Source organism: Nicotiana attenuata, chromosome 7 (genome assembly GCF_001879085.1).
Source record: "Nicotiana attenuata strain UT chromosome 7, NIATTr2, whole genome shotgun sequence".
NCBI classification, from domain to species: domain Eukaryota; kingdom Viridiplantae; phylum Streptophyta; class Magnoliopsida; order Solanales; family Solanaceae; genus Nicotiana; species Nicotiana attenuata.
In genome coordinates this window covers 40525822-40540907 of record NC_031995.1, presented here as the reverse complement: position 1 = coordinate 40540907, position 15086 = coordinate 40525822, and the positions used below count along the sequence as shown (strand labels likewise).

Genomic DNA, 15086 nt, shown 5'->3' with positions numbered 1-15086 from the left:
TTACCGCTCTTCTTTTTCACCATGACTACATTGGCGACCCACTGAGGGTACTTCGATTCTCTGATAGAACCGTTCACTAATAATTTCTTGACCTCTTCACGAACTTCGTCATTTATTGCAGAGTTGAACTTTCGTCTTATTTTCTTTACGGGAGGGGGGGGGGGGTTAAAATGGGTCGGCGTTCAACCTGTAAGTTGGTATCTTCTTTGGGATACCTGGAATGTCTGCATGGGAAAAGGCAAATAGGTCTATGTTATTTTTTAGGAACTGATGAAATTTACCTGGATCTTGGAGTTTATGGCCGATGAAAGCTTTCTTGTTGTGGTCGCCGCCGTCTAGTTGGACGGGGTCGAGGTCCTCTACTGTTGACTCTGTGGCTTCTATGATTTCAGGGTCGCTGATGATGTCTTTCTTTTCGCCGCCATCCGACCCCGACTTCGTTAATTGCTATGCTTCCTTGGCTTTTCCTTTCAACTGTTGGGTGTACATGCAGTCATGGGCGTCGGTAGCATTCTCAGGCCGTGCGTTGCTCTCCTCGAATGCAGAATACTCCCCAGGGGGTGGGAAATTTAATGACTTGGTACAAGCTGGAGGTGACGGCTTTCATGGCGTGTATCCATGGTCGGCCTATGATGGCGTTGTATGCCGCCGGCCAAGACGGGCAGCGTGTTTTCTCTGGATGTCCACTCAACTGCATTGTTAAATCCTGTTAGCGTGATGCAATGTGGCACTATCCAGTCCTCGAGCCTCATTTGGGTGAGAACACGGGGGTGGATGATGCACGTGCGGCTTCCATCATCGACCATGATGCGTCTTACATCAGTATCCAAAAACACGTAAAGTAATGACAAGGGCGTCATAGTGTGGAAAGACCAAACAGTGGATATCCGACTTAACAAAGATGATACTTCCTTTGAGTTCGTCATACCTTTCGTAGGTGATTGACCGCTTGAGCTTGTGTGTGGTGGTGAACTTCACGGTGTTGATGGATGTGTCGTCGCCTCCTCCGATGATCATTTGAATGGTCCGAGCTGGGGAAGGTGGTTTGGGCGGCCCCTGATGTTGTTCTTGTCCTCGGGCAAAGTTGGCCCTTCCTGGATCACTCATCAACTCTTTTAGGTGCCCTTGGTGAAGCATGTTCACGACCTCCTGTCTAAAGGCGATGCAGTCCTTGGTCTTGTGACCCCCTTCTTGGTGGAATTCACAGAGGCCATTTGACTTTCTGGTGCTTGGGTCGGACTTCATCTTCTGTGGCTATTTTACCTTTGGGCCGAGCTTTTCTAATGCATAGACTATTTCTGAGGGGGAAACACAAAAATTGTGAGCTCATAATAAGGTGGCATACCTCTTTCATTTTGGTGGGTTCCCGTTCGCGGCCTGGATGGACCTTCGTCTTGATCTGGAGGTGGCATGAGAGTGCCTCTGACGTAAAGCTGGTGTCTTTCTTGATTAGATCATGACCCTGCTAGATCTCTTCTGCTGTCGTTTCTTCGGTCTTTCCTAGAATCCATTTGGACCGAGGTCAGGCATTGAGTAGGCCCGTTGAGATCATCCTCGTCGGCCCTTACCACGGTACAGTAGGCATTGTGTATCTCATCCCAAGTGGTTGGAGGGAATTTCATTAGTCGACTTAGCAACTTTTTGGTCGCCCGCAACCCACTTCTGCTCAGCCCATTCTGGAAAGCAGCCACCGCCATTCCTTCAGATACATTCGGAAGGGTCTTTCTTACAAGGTTGAACCGGGCGAATAATTCCCTAAGTCCTTCGCCAGGTGATTGCTTGATGGTGAATATATCTTTCACCCTTTCCTCTGCTCTTGGCCCCGGCATGGGCGTTGACAAACTTGTCGGCCATTTCTTCGAACGTTTCTATGGAGTGTGCAGGTAACTGCAAGTACCAAGTCAGGGCCCCGCCGGTTAGGGTCTCTCCAGACTTCTTCATCAATATAGATGATACTTGTTCTTTTGCAAGGTTGTTGCCTTTCACTGTAGTGACATAGTGGGTCACATGATCCTCCAGGTCTGTCATGCCGTCATATATTTTCAAATATTGCGGCAATTGAAAGTTTTTGGTATAGCATGTGGTGCGGCCTCGTCGCTATACGATTGTTCCACAAACCGGCCGACATCCCGTTTTGGTAGGAGTTTTGGGGCGCCCGGTATCTTATCTACCCTTTGTTGATGCTCCCTTATTTGGTCTTGGAGTGCTTTGTTCTCGTTCTCCATCTCCTCCACTTTTCTAAGGATGGCAGCGAGGGCGTTGTTACCTGTATCATTAACAGGGTGAGTGATACCTGTCGAGGGAGTCTGGGTGTGTTGCTCATTGGTTGTTGTGGCGATGTCGACTCACGCACTCTCTCTGATCAACCTCTGAACGGGTTTGTCGAGTATACTGTTTAGTGTATTTGTTAGTCATGCTTCTAGTATCTTTTTTACCGCTGGTGGTGCTTCTTCCGTGGTGGATGTAAAGGCTGCATTTCCTTGAGAAGCGGTAATGCTGCCATGAGGAGAGGGTGAATCACTTTGATGTTTTATACTTCAATACCACACAAGAGGGGGGGGGGGTGATTTGTGTGGTACCCAATTTTCGCTTAACTTGATTATAGAAGGACCTGGTTCTTCTATGTGTTCCAACTACTATTTGCGGAATAATAAGTAAAGAAAATAAAGAACACAGAGATTTTTACGTGGAAAACACCTGGCTCAAAATGTGAAAAAACCACGACCTACTACTCATTAGGATTTCCCCAAACTTCTACTAAAATCACTGAGCCAAAAACTTCATTTACAAAAACACTTTTGTAAACCTAGGATTAACTCTAATCCCGTTGTGGCACACATCCTCAACTGTTGCGACATCTTCAAGTTAACTCTAACTTGAACACTATAAGTACCTAATACAATTGCTTCTATAAAAGCTGAAAGGTACAATGTAAAATCACCTACTACAATTGAACTAGAACAAAAGATCGACACTTGGAACTGGTTCTTCTATCTGGTTCAAGTAGCTTCTGGATTGCACACTTGAATCACACATAAATTGCTTGCAAAATTGCCTTGCTATTTTTCTCTCTATTCATGTTTAATGTCTGCTTATGTATATTACCTGTAAAAGAGAACAACACTGATATTTAAGGAGTTAATAGTTAGAGATTGACTGGGATACAAACGCTACTCTCCTATGGTAGAAGAGTTCTAGTTGATCTCATATTATAACACCATCCTCTTCCTAAACTGTGTTCTCTTTGTGTAAGGAGTCTTTCTCTCCTTATCCAATATGCAACCTTTTCGATCAGATCAGGAGATATTACTTCTGATAAGTTAGATTTATCTCCTTCATGTGCATCTCACATGTGTGGGTTGATCATGACTGTGCTTCGTAAGATGGACCTGGTCCATGTCTGAGTTCTTTTGTCAGTCTTCTGTGCTTCAGCTTAACCATCAATACAAAGTTTGGAAAAGTCACTTATCATCAAGGACCAGGTTAATTAGGTTATAAATATCACTTATTCAGAATATGTAAAGCACAATCTCTTCCCCTTTTAGCATCATCGAAAAGTTGCATACACAAATTAATCATCGAAAAGTTGTGAGTCCTAGATTTTAATAAGTACTCATGGCCACTAGGGCAACTGCAAGTGCAATCATGGATTAATCATCAGCTATCAAGCAAACATATTTAAACTATCAAGGAAATATTAACATTCAACAAGAGCAAAAACAGTAGATATCACTGATAGAAGATATGTTGCTACCACAATCCACAACCAGAAAGCAAAAGTATTCAAAACATGAGCAAAAAGAATGAAAAATCCCTAATTCGGGTCACTGAAGGTACTAGACAGGTTCAGGAGATAAAGGTTAGAATTCCTAAGGCTTGGGGGAGCTAGAGGGTTGGTTTTTGGCTTGCAGAAGATTCAGCATATTGTGAAGAATTCCATCATTCTTCTTCTTTTCCTTGATATTCTCAGTTCTGAGAGAATCCCTCTCAGATTCCACCCCTGCCACACGAGCCTTTAGCCTAACTATCTCAGCATCCTTGGCCGCACTTTCCTGAACAAGAGCCCTGACTTTACTGTTGATAGGTGTCTTCTTGGAAGAAGCAGGTTCATTTGGAATGGCATTGACTAAATAGTCACAAGCAAGCAGAGTATTAATACCAAAGCAATCCTTGCTTGTGGCCATTTCCCATTTCTTCAGAGGCACATTGCACCTATCCAGAATCGTAGTCAGAATAAAGCCACAGGGGGTAGCATCAGCCTTGGAACCATTGATAACCCTGTCCAGTAGCTTGATGATCAATGTAGGCCAGTTAATTTGCCTTCCACTTTGAAGGCACTCCATCAGAACTAAGTCCATATAATTTGCAATATGCCATCCTCCTACCTGGGTAGTAGGCACTTGTTGACAAACTCAAAAATGACTTTGTGATGTGGCTTCATTTCACTCTTGTGCACAAACTTGGCCTCATTCACTTCTGCAACATCACAGAATCTCCTAGCGATTGTAAGGGCAGATAGAAGGGAATCCAGACTTGGCCATCTCTTTCTGGTGTAATCATCATATCCCTCAGCAGGGATGTCTAGAATCTCTCCCAGCTTCTCTACATCAAATGTCACTTGAAATCCTTTGACTTTGCTTGTAACACTGCCATTTTTGACTTCAGCATTTTCCATGAATTCAATGATTTCATTTTTGGCCAATCTCCCATCCATCTGAAGGACCATGTCCTTCCAGCCTTTAGCAGCTAGGGTTTCAACCAAACGAACCATTCCTAGTTCACCAAATCTTTCAGCAATCTTCCCTTCAAAATTTTCCTTTTGCCAAACTTGTCCAGCTTGTCTTGTTCACCATCAGACTCATTTTCTTCTTCACCACTCCATTCCACATCTTCAGAAACTCTAACTTGTTTGCTTTTCATTACAGACCTTGTCCTCTTGGCCAATGAAGGTTCAGCAGCCTCAAACACAGAGGAAGACTTCTTGGAAGAAGTCTTTATCTTTTTGGGCTTGGGGGTCTGAACCTCCATTGTTGCATGGTCCTCCTGATGGACCTGTTCCATCTCCTCAACATCAATTGCTTCAGAGGATTATGCAACCTTACCTTTTCCTTTACCCATCTTTTTCTTCTTACTTTCAGCCAAAGCCTGTTGTGGGTCTCTCTCACTCTGTTTCACCCTGCTTCTTGTTGCTCTTCCCTTTGACAAGGTAGTTTCAGTAGTTGTTGGGGAGGTAGCCTTTCATTTCTTGGAAGGTTTAGCATCACAGGGGGTTTTGGTGTGGGAGTTCTTCTTTTCTTTGGATCGTAACTTGCACATACCCTTTTTAGAAGGTTTGCTAGGGTCTCTTCAATTGATGAACCAGGTTCATCTCCCTGTGAGCTTAGATTAACTAGCCCCTCAGCAGCCTCCCCTGAACCGCTTCCCCCTAACTTCTTGCTACTTTCGTCAACATTTTCCTGTGCAACTCCACAAATAGCAGGTACAGGAAATTCAGTAGTGGGTGAATGATCAACCACTCCTTTTGCTTTTTCCCCTCACGTCACCACATTCACCCTCTCTCTCTTTTTCTTCTTCAAGTTTCTTTTTACCTCCACGCCTTCCTAACTCAGGTAATTCCACATCCCTTATAGGTCCAACCAAAACAAACCTATTTTCTAAATTTTCAGTCAAAGAAGAACTTACCTTAGAAGGGGATTTTTGAGCCTTCTCAGAGTCAGAAAACCTACGTCCTTCCCCCTATAGCAGATTTCAACAAATCAGACTCAGAGTCAGAATCAGAATCTTAGGCCTGACTTGCCTGTAATTTCTCATTCATTTTCTTTGTAAGAGCACCAAATGCCACCATTTTGTGAGCAAGCATTTTTACTCTCCATCGCCCGGGTTGGGGAGTCGTGCTAGGTGGAGGAGGGGTAGATGAATAAGAGGGAGTAGGCTGTGGAGGAGTTCTAGGGTTGTCTTGTGGGTTCGTCATTGTAGCTTATTGCTTGAGAGAATTTGTGAATTAAACCTTTAGAGAAGAACGCAATTGAGAGTGAAAATGTTTTTGACGGTTTTGAATTATGAGGATGGCAGGAAGTAATGACGAGTATTTAAAGAGAAGGACTCATTTATTGGATAACGGTATCTTTAGCAGTCAATTAGAGGTCTAATCAACCTGAAATTGTAGGTTGAACGAACAGTTAGGCTTCCTTAGATTTTAGGAAATTTTTGTGGTTAGAATTCTAATGGGGACGAAACTGGTTCAAAAACAAACGGATAGGAATTTCTAATGAGTTGAACAATGGTAGGACTCTGCTCATGATTTAAATATCTATATTTCTAATTTTGCAGAGTATAGAAAACATACCTTGGCATTCAGATGAACCAATACTGATGAACCAGATTCTTCATTTAGAATTCTCTTGATCATGCCTCAATTTACCACAATAGAGAAAATTTTGTAAGAGATCAGTGAGTCATATTAACACATGTCACAGGAGTATACTGTTTACAGTATGAAGCTGAGTAAAAATTAATCTAGATATTTACACAAGTTCAGATTTCCTAGCCAAAAAAAATAAAAAATTTTTTCATTGTGCATTCTGAGCTGGTCCCATTAGGTGATCAAAGATAATTCCAACCTATTCCTTTCAAAGCTTTCTCTACTCAGTGCTTTAGTAAAGATGTCAGCAATTTGATTATCAATAGCACAGAATTCTATGGTAATCAATCCTTTTTCATAGTTATCCCTTAAGAAGTGATGTCTTACATCTATGTGCTTAGTCCTCTTATGATGAACTGGGTTCACTGTCATACTTATAGCTTTAGTGTTATCACAAAAAATTGGAATGCAACCAACTTTAATGCCCAAATCTATCAGTTGTTGTTTGATCCACAGCAACTGAGCACAACAAGAGGCAACAACAACATATTCAGCCTCAGCAGTGGATAAGGCCACTGAATTCTGCTTTTTAGTGGCCCATTATACAAGACATGAACCAAGAAAATGAGCCATACCTTAGGTGCTCTTCCTATCCACAAGGAAACCTTCATAGTCAGCATCAACATACCCCACTAGATTGAAATTACTACCTTTAGGATACCAAAGACAAAGATCAGTACTGCTTTTCAAATATCTCAATATCTTCTTGACAACAGTCAAATGAGATTCCTTAGGATTTGCTTGAAAACGAGCACAAAGCCCTACACTAAAAACTATGTCAGGTCTGCTAGTAGTAAGATACAAAAGTGAACCAATCATACCCCTATACAAATTTTGATCAACAGATGAACCAGGTTCATCTATGTCTAATTTAGTAGTTATTGCAATGGGTGTGTCTATTTCCTTTGATTCATCCATTTTAAAATTTTTAATCAACTCTTTTGTATATTTCTGCTGATGGATCATGGTTCCATTTGGGTTTTGTTTGATCTATAAGTCTAAGAAAAAGTTAAGCTCACCCATCATACTTATTTCAAACTCACTCCCCATTAATTTGTCAAAATCCTTTACTTAGTTTGTCAGTGGTTGCCCCAAAAATTATCTCATCAACATATATTTGTACTACAAGAAGATCCTTACCTTTTCCCTTGGGAATAGAGTACTGTCAATTTTACCTCTTTTGTAGCCATGTTCAAGCAGGAATTTGGACAGTCGTTCATACCATGCTCTAGGAGCCTGCTTGAGTCCATAGAGAGCCTTGTCTATTTTGTACACATGTTCCAGACACTCCTTGCTCTCAAACCTTGGAGGTTGTTTGACAAACACCTCTTCTTTTAGGTAGCCATTCAGGAAGGCACTTTTAACATCCATATGATGAAGAGTGAATTCCATGTGTTGCTGCAAAGGATATGAGGAGTCTTATTGCTTCCAGCTTGCAATTGGAGCAAAGGTCTCATCATAATCTATGCCCTCCTCTTAGCTATAACCTTAGACCACCAGTCTTGCCTTGTTCCTTATAATTGTTCCATCTTCATCAAGCTTGTTTCTGAAAACCCATTTAGTGCCAATTACTGATTTGTCCTTGGATCTTGGAACTAGATGCCAAACTTGACTTCTCTCAAACTGATTGAGTTCATCTTGCATTGCATTTACCCAATCTGCATCCTGCAAAGCCTCAGCAACATTTTTAGGTTCAATAAGAGACAAGAAAGTATCAAAAGCACACTGATTCTTTAATTGTGATCTAGTCCAGATGTTGGATCAGTAATTATGTTCTCAATGGGATGAGAACTTTGATACTTGTAAGGATTCACAACCAACTCATTTCTGCTTTATGTTTCTCCCATGTTCTGTTGCTGAGGAACAGGGTCATGGACAGGTTCCATTAGGGGATTGGTTTCAGTTCTTCTTTGTTCAGTTCCCCCTGTTAGGTTGCCCTGGATGGAAGAACCTATTTCATCACTTGTTTCTTCTTTTGGTGCATCTTTAGCTTGAGCTGAGACTTCACTCAATTCTTTTACCAACCCAATAGCTTCATCTTCATGTTCCTGTCTCTCAGAAAGAATGTTAGTTTCATAAAAAACTACATGTACACTTTCTTCTACACACAAAGTTCTTTTGTTGTACACTTTATAAGCTTTGCTATGTGAAGAATATCCCAAGAATATTACCTCATCACTTATGGAATAAAACTTACCTAGGGAGTTCTTTCGATTATTGTGCACAAAGCACTTGCATCCAAATTCCATAAGATGGGATATATTTGGTTTTCTCCATTTATGTAACTCATAGGGAGTCTTCTCTACAAGAGATCCAGTCATGCATCTATTAATGATGTAACATGCAGTATTTACAACCTCTGCCCAGAAGCTATGGGGCAATTTACTAGAAAGAAGCATAGTCCTAGCCATATCTTCAAGAGTCCTATTATTTCTTTCAACTACTCCATTTTGTTGAGGAGTCCTAGGGCAGAAAAATTATGATCTATACCATGCTCATCATAAAATTCAGCAAACTTAGCATTTTCAAATTCAGTTCCATGATCAGACCTGATTGATGCAAGTTGATTACCTAGTTGTTTCTGAGTTTTTCTAACAAAGGCAGTAAACATGTCAAATGTTTCATCCTTAGATGTTAAAAAAGTACCCAGGTAAACCTAGAATAATCATCAACAAGTACCAACACATATTTCTTACCACCTCTGCTCAATGTTCTCATTGGACCACAGAGATCCATATGAACCAGTTCCATCATCCTGGTTGTGCTTACCATTTTCTTGCTTTTAAGAGATGATCTTACATGCTTCCCCTTGCACAAGCCTCACAAAATTTGTCTTCCTTGAACTTGATGTTAGGTAACCCTATCACCAGGTCCTTGGAGACTAATTTGTTGAGCTGATTCAGACTTGCATGACCAAGTCTTTTGTGCCACATGAGGGGATCATTGTCCAACACACTCAAGCAAGTGAGTTCATTTTCTGAAAGAGTGGACAAATCTACAATGTAAATATTGTTAACTCTTTTTCCCTGCAAAAAATCTTGTCAGTGGTAAGATTAATCACAAAGCATTTGGTAGAGGTAAATGCTACAAGGTTACCTCTGTCACACAGTTGTAATACACTGATTAGGCTATATTTCAAGCCATCTATCAAGTAGACATTCTCAATGGAATTTGAGTCTGTCTTACCTACCATTCCAACCCCAATAATCTCACCTTTCTTCCCATTTCCAAAGGAGAGATTACCTCCTTTTATGTCCTCAAGTGAAAGGAACTGGTTCTTGTTTCCAGTCATACGTTTTGAGCAGCCACTATCCATGTACCATATTTGGCTACTTCCTTTCACTTGGAACTGCAAACAGAAATCAAGGGTTAGTCTTAGGAACCCAAACTAGTTTGGGTCCCTTTCTATAGGCAAAGGGGTAAATTAAATTCCTTTTGGCCCATCCAGGTAGCCTATTTTTCTCTTGAACAAAGATTTTGTTCTTTTGACTGACCTTTTCCTTTGCATTACATTCACTTTTGTAATGACCAGTCTTGCCATAGTGTGTGCAAATTTTGTTTTCAGAAAGAGTGATGTACTTGGTTTTGGGATCCCACTTAGGTGCTGGGGTCCCATAGCCAAGTCCTCTCTTGTTGCTACTGTGGTGTTCTTGTAGCCAGGATAGTGCATCAGAAGACTTATTCCATTTGCAAGTTCTGTCTAGTTCATGCTTTACTTTCCCTAGGTCTTCTTTTAAGACTCTTATTTGTTCATCTTTCTTGTACAACTCATCCTTCATTTTTCCTAGATTTTTTTCTAAGGTGATATGTGTTACCAGCTTTCTTCTTACATGTTCCTAATTTTAGTTTTAAATTTTCAGACCTAAGTTCTAAGACACTTGTGTCAAGTTCAAGAATTTGGTTCTTCAACTCAATATTTTTACTGTCACTCTCATTAGCCCTAGATTTTAGATTTTCGCACTTGGATTTTAATATCACACACTCCCTACACAGCTGTTCCTTCTCATTGTTTATTACCTCAGACTCATCGATGAAGTCTAGCAATATTTAGATAACCTTTCTTTAGATAAAAATATAATCTTGTCTTTGAGATGAATCACACTTACCTCTTGGTCATCATCTGATTCTCTGATGGCCATAAGTGCTTGTTCATCTCCAGTTTCATCTTCTGAATCCTCATATGATGTTTCTCCCCAAGTAGCAACCATAGCCTTTGTTGATCCTTTGTTACTTTTGGGTTGAACCTGTTCCTTCTTCCTGTTCCTTCGTTCAGCACTTTCCTTCTTCCATTCAATTTCCTACTGAGGATAATTCTTGATCATATGGTTAGTCTTGCCACATTTGTAGCAGCCCTCGTTGGTCTGTTTCTCAGAAGCCCTTGGTATGTTGAAGGTTGTACTTCTTGAAGAACCATTTCCTCTCATCAGTTACTTTTTGAATTCCCTTGTGATCATGGCCATTTCATCATCCTCTAGATCTGCACCTTCAGTTATTCTTAGAGCCAGACTCCTTTCCTTCTTGGGTGCATCCATTTTCATGGTTTGCCTTCTCAATTCATAGGCAGTGAGATTTTCAATCAGTTCATCCAACTTGAGAGTAGCAATGTTCTTTGATTCCTGAATAACAGTGATTTTGCTTTCCCAAGTTACTGGTAAGACCCTTGTCAAGATTTTCTCAACCTTGTCTTCTTCAAGGATAATTCTCCCAGAAGATTTAAGTTCATTAGTTAGTGTTGTGAACCTTGTGTACATCTCCTGGATAGTTTCTCCTTTCTTCATAGTAAAATTCTCATATTGAGAATATAGCAGTGTTCCTCTTGATCTTTTTACTTGAGGAGTTCCTTTATGAGTCACCTGTAAAGTGTCCCATATCTCCTTAGCAGTGGTACAACTTTGAATCCTACTGTACTCGTCTGGACCTAGTCCACACACAAGCCATTTCTTGGCCTTGGCATTCTTTTCCCATTTCTTCAAATCTTCAGTAGTGTAGTCAGCTCTTTTCTTTGGCACGTCCACTCCTTCAGCATTCTTCTTTGTAGTAGCCAGGGGACTATCAGTGACTATGTTCCAGAGTTCATAGTCTTCTCCTATGATGTGGTTTCTCATCCTGTTCTTCCACCAGGAATAGTACTGACCATTAAAGAGTGGGGGCCTAGTAGTGGATTGCCCTTCCCAATTTCCACGTGGTGCACTCATCTTGATCTGTTCCTATGGTGTTAACCTCTTCAAGGATAACCCGCTCTGATACCAATTGATGTTTTATACTTCAATACCACACAAGAGGGGGGGAGGGTGATTTGTGTGGTACCCAATTTTAGCTTAACTTGATTATAGAAGGACCTGATTCTTCTATGTGTTCCAACTACTACTATTTGCGGAATAATAAGTAATGAAAATAAAGAACACAACAATTTTTACGTGGAAAACACCTGGCTCAAAAGGTGAAAAAACCACGACCTACTACTCAGTAGGATTTTCCCAAACTTCCACTAAAATCACTGAGCCAAAAACTGCATTTACAAAAACTTTTTTGTAAACCTATGATTAACTCTAATGCCGTTGTGGCACACAGCCTCAACTGTTGCAACAACTTTAAGTTAACTCTAACTTGAACACACTAAGTACCTAATACAATTGCTTCTATAAAAGCTGAAAGGTACAATGTAAAATCACCTACTACAATTGAACTAGAACAAAAGATAGATACTTGGAACTGGTTCTTCTATCTGGTTCAAGTAGCTTCAGGATTGCACGCTTGAATAACACATAAATTGCTTGCAAAATTGCCTTGCTATTTTGCTCTCAATTCACGTTTAACTTCTCCTTATGTGCATTACCTGTAAAAGAGAACAACACTGATATTTAAGGAGTTAGTAATTAGAGATTGACTGGGATACAAACGCTACTCTTCTATGGTAGAAGAGTTCTAGTTGATCTCATATTCTAACACTATCCTCTTCCTAAACTGTGTTCTCTTCGTGTAAGGAGTCTTTCTCTCCTTATCCAATATGCAACCTTTTCGATCAGATCAGGAGATATTACTTCTGATAAGTTAGATTTATCTCCTTCACGTGCATGTCACATGTGTGGGTTGATCATGACTGTGCTTCACAAGATGGATCTGGTCCATGTCTGAGTTCATTTGTGAGTCTTCAAAACTTCGCATTTACTTGGGCCAACACATTTCGCCTGGGTGAGGTGCTTGGTGTCACATTCTCCTCGTCCTCTCCCTGAGTTTCGTTGATGGTGTTTAGGAGATTGGCGGTGAGATCGGCTATCGCCTTTCTCTTTTTTTCTCCATTGCCTGCCGTGACAGATCTGTGCAAACAACGAGATACGAGACTTGCAAAATTTTGTGCGCTTTTTTTTAGAACTAAAAAAAACTAAAACTTTTAACTAGAAAATCCCGACTGAAGGCGCCAAATTGTTTGACCAAAAAGTGTTAAGCCTTTTTGTTAAACTAATTAAGTAAATGATAATAGGTAAATTCTAAGTAAATATAATAAGTCCTAGATCCAAGATTGATGACTAGTAATAATTTAGAAACCGCATTTAAAGCTATTAAAAGCCAAAAGGAGATTTAATGGTATTCTTGTGAATGAATGAGGGAATAAGGACAAGCAATAAATATGATGAATGGCAATATCTTTAAATAAAGAGAATAGTTCACCCAAATGTATAACGAGGTGGATGATTCTCCCTCTAAAAATGATGTAAGATAACCAAACGTGGGAATATCAAATACTTAATCGGATTTGATGTGGGAAAGCTTGGAACAACACAACAAATCGAATCTTGGATAAAGATAATGTTTGTAGTTATCTCGGAGTCAACTTTTCTAGAGAGAGCTTATAAAGATAGAAAATTAGATGCCCTTTTCTTTCTCTCTCTATTCCTACTTATATGGGACATACCTCTTATCTACCGAAAGTACAAATACAGAGAATATTCCTTTAAAATAACTTATTGCTAAACTAGCTGTTTTGGCCGATCTGAGTGCTCGACCTCGATATTGGCTGCTCGGCTCACTAGTGTTGCTTCTCAAGCACGACCTCGACCTAATTGATTTTTAATTTCATTATTTCAGGCGAGGTTCCCTTGATCACATTTTGACCCATACAGGTACAAGAACATATCTGTTAGGACAGTGGTGTGGGTTGCCAACAGAGAAGCTCCCTCGACCAGTGGATCAGGTATTGTTAAGGTCATTAAGCCAGGACTTCTTGTCCTTCTTAATGGCACTGACAAAGTTGTAAGGTCATCTAATACCTCTAAATCTGTGCAGAATCCCATTGCACAGTTGTTGGATTCTGGAAATCTTATTGTGAAAGAAGCTGGTGATAATAACCCCAGTAATTTCCTTTGGCAAAGTTTTGATCACCCGATTGATACACTATTACCAGGCATGAAGCTTTGTTGGAATTTTGTAACTGGTTGAGAGGTGTACTTGTCATCGCGGACGAACGAAGAGGATCCAGCCCCTGGTGATTTTACCTATCACTGTGATCCTTCTTGTTATCCACAGAACGTGATCCTGAAAAACGGCACAGATGTTGTATATTGCTCTGGACCATGGATTGGTCGCCGTTTTAGTGAGGCACCAAACTCTAGAGAAGGTACTTTTATACATTTGGAGTATTTTCCGGCAAGATAGAGGTTTATTTTACATATATCCTCCTATCTTCAGTTATCGCGAGATTGAAAATAAGTCAGAATGGTGTCATACAGTTTTTGACTTGGGGTGACCGGCAACAAGGCTGGGTCTCTTTTGTCTTAATGCCCTCAGATAACTGTGATGATTACAAGTTGTGTGGTGCATATGGTAGCTGCAACAGTCAAGATTCTCCTGTATGTGGATGCTTAGACTAATTTGTGCCAAAAGATACTAAAGATTGGCGGAAGACAGACTGGTCAGGTGGCTGTGTCCGGAGAGCTGCACTAAACTGCTTCCAAGGAGACGTATTTTTGAAGTATTCACATATCAAATTGCCAGACGCCCGGAATTCCTGGTCCAATGTGACTATGACACTAGAAGAATGCAAGAATATCTGCTCTAGAAATTGCTCTTGCATGGCTTACTCAAATCTTGACATACGTAATGGAGGAGGGGGATGCTTATTGTGGTTCGAGGATCTGCTTGACATTCAGCAGGTTCCAAATGAAGAGCAAGATATATACATCAGAATGGCTGGTTCTGAATTAGGTAGATTTATTGTTGAGTCCAAGTTGCTAGTGATTTCTGATTTATTATACCTGAAGATGTAAAAATAACTTATGGTTGCAGGTACTTTTAACAAAGTGTCACACCTCCTTTTTCCTACTACACCCCGTGAAGGGCATAATAATAAGGAGTTTTTCCAATTAAAGGACAATCGAAACGGGATTCATTTATTAAACGGTTCAGAGTCGCCACTTGGGAGATTTATGGTATCCCAAGTCACCGGTTTGAATCCCGAATCGAGGAAAGGGTTTGATTCTGTTTTACAGTCTGCGAACTAGAAATCTGGGTAAGGAATTCTGTTAACCCGGGAGAAGGGGTTAGGCACTCCCAAGTTCCGTGGTTCTAGCACGGTCGCTCAACTGCTGTATTTGGCAAATATCTGATTTTTATACATGTTTTAGCTTATGTGCTTTATAATCTTAAACCGCTTTTATTATTATTTTTA

The 15086-nt window shown here is 40.5% G+C and overlaps 1 pseudogene; it reads left to right on the top strand.

Moving 5' to 3' along the window:
- The window catches only part of LOC109229988, a 37232-nt pseudogene extending 22547 nt beyond the window's left edge, over positions 1-14685 (top strand).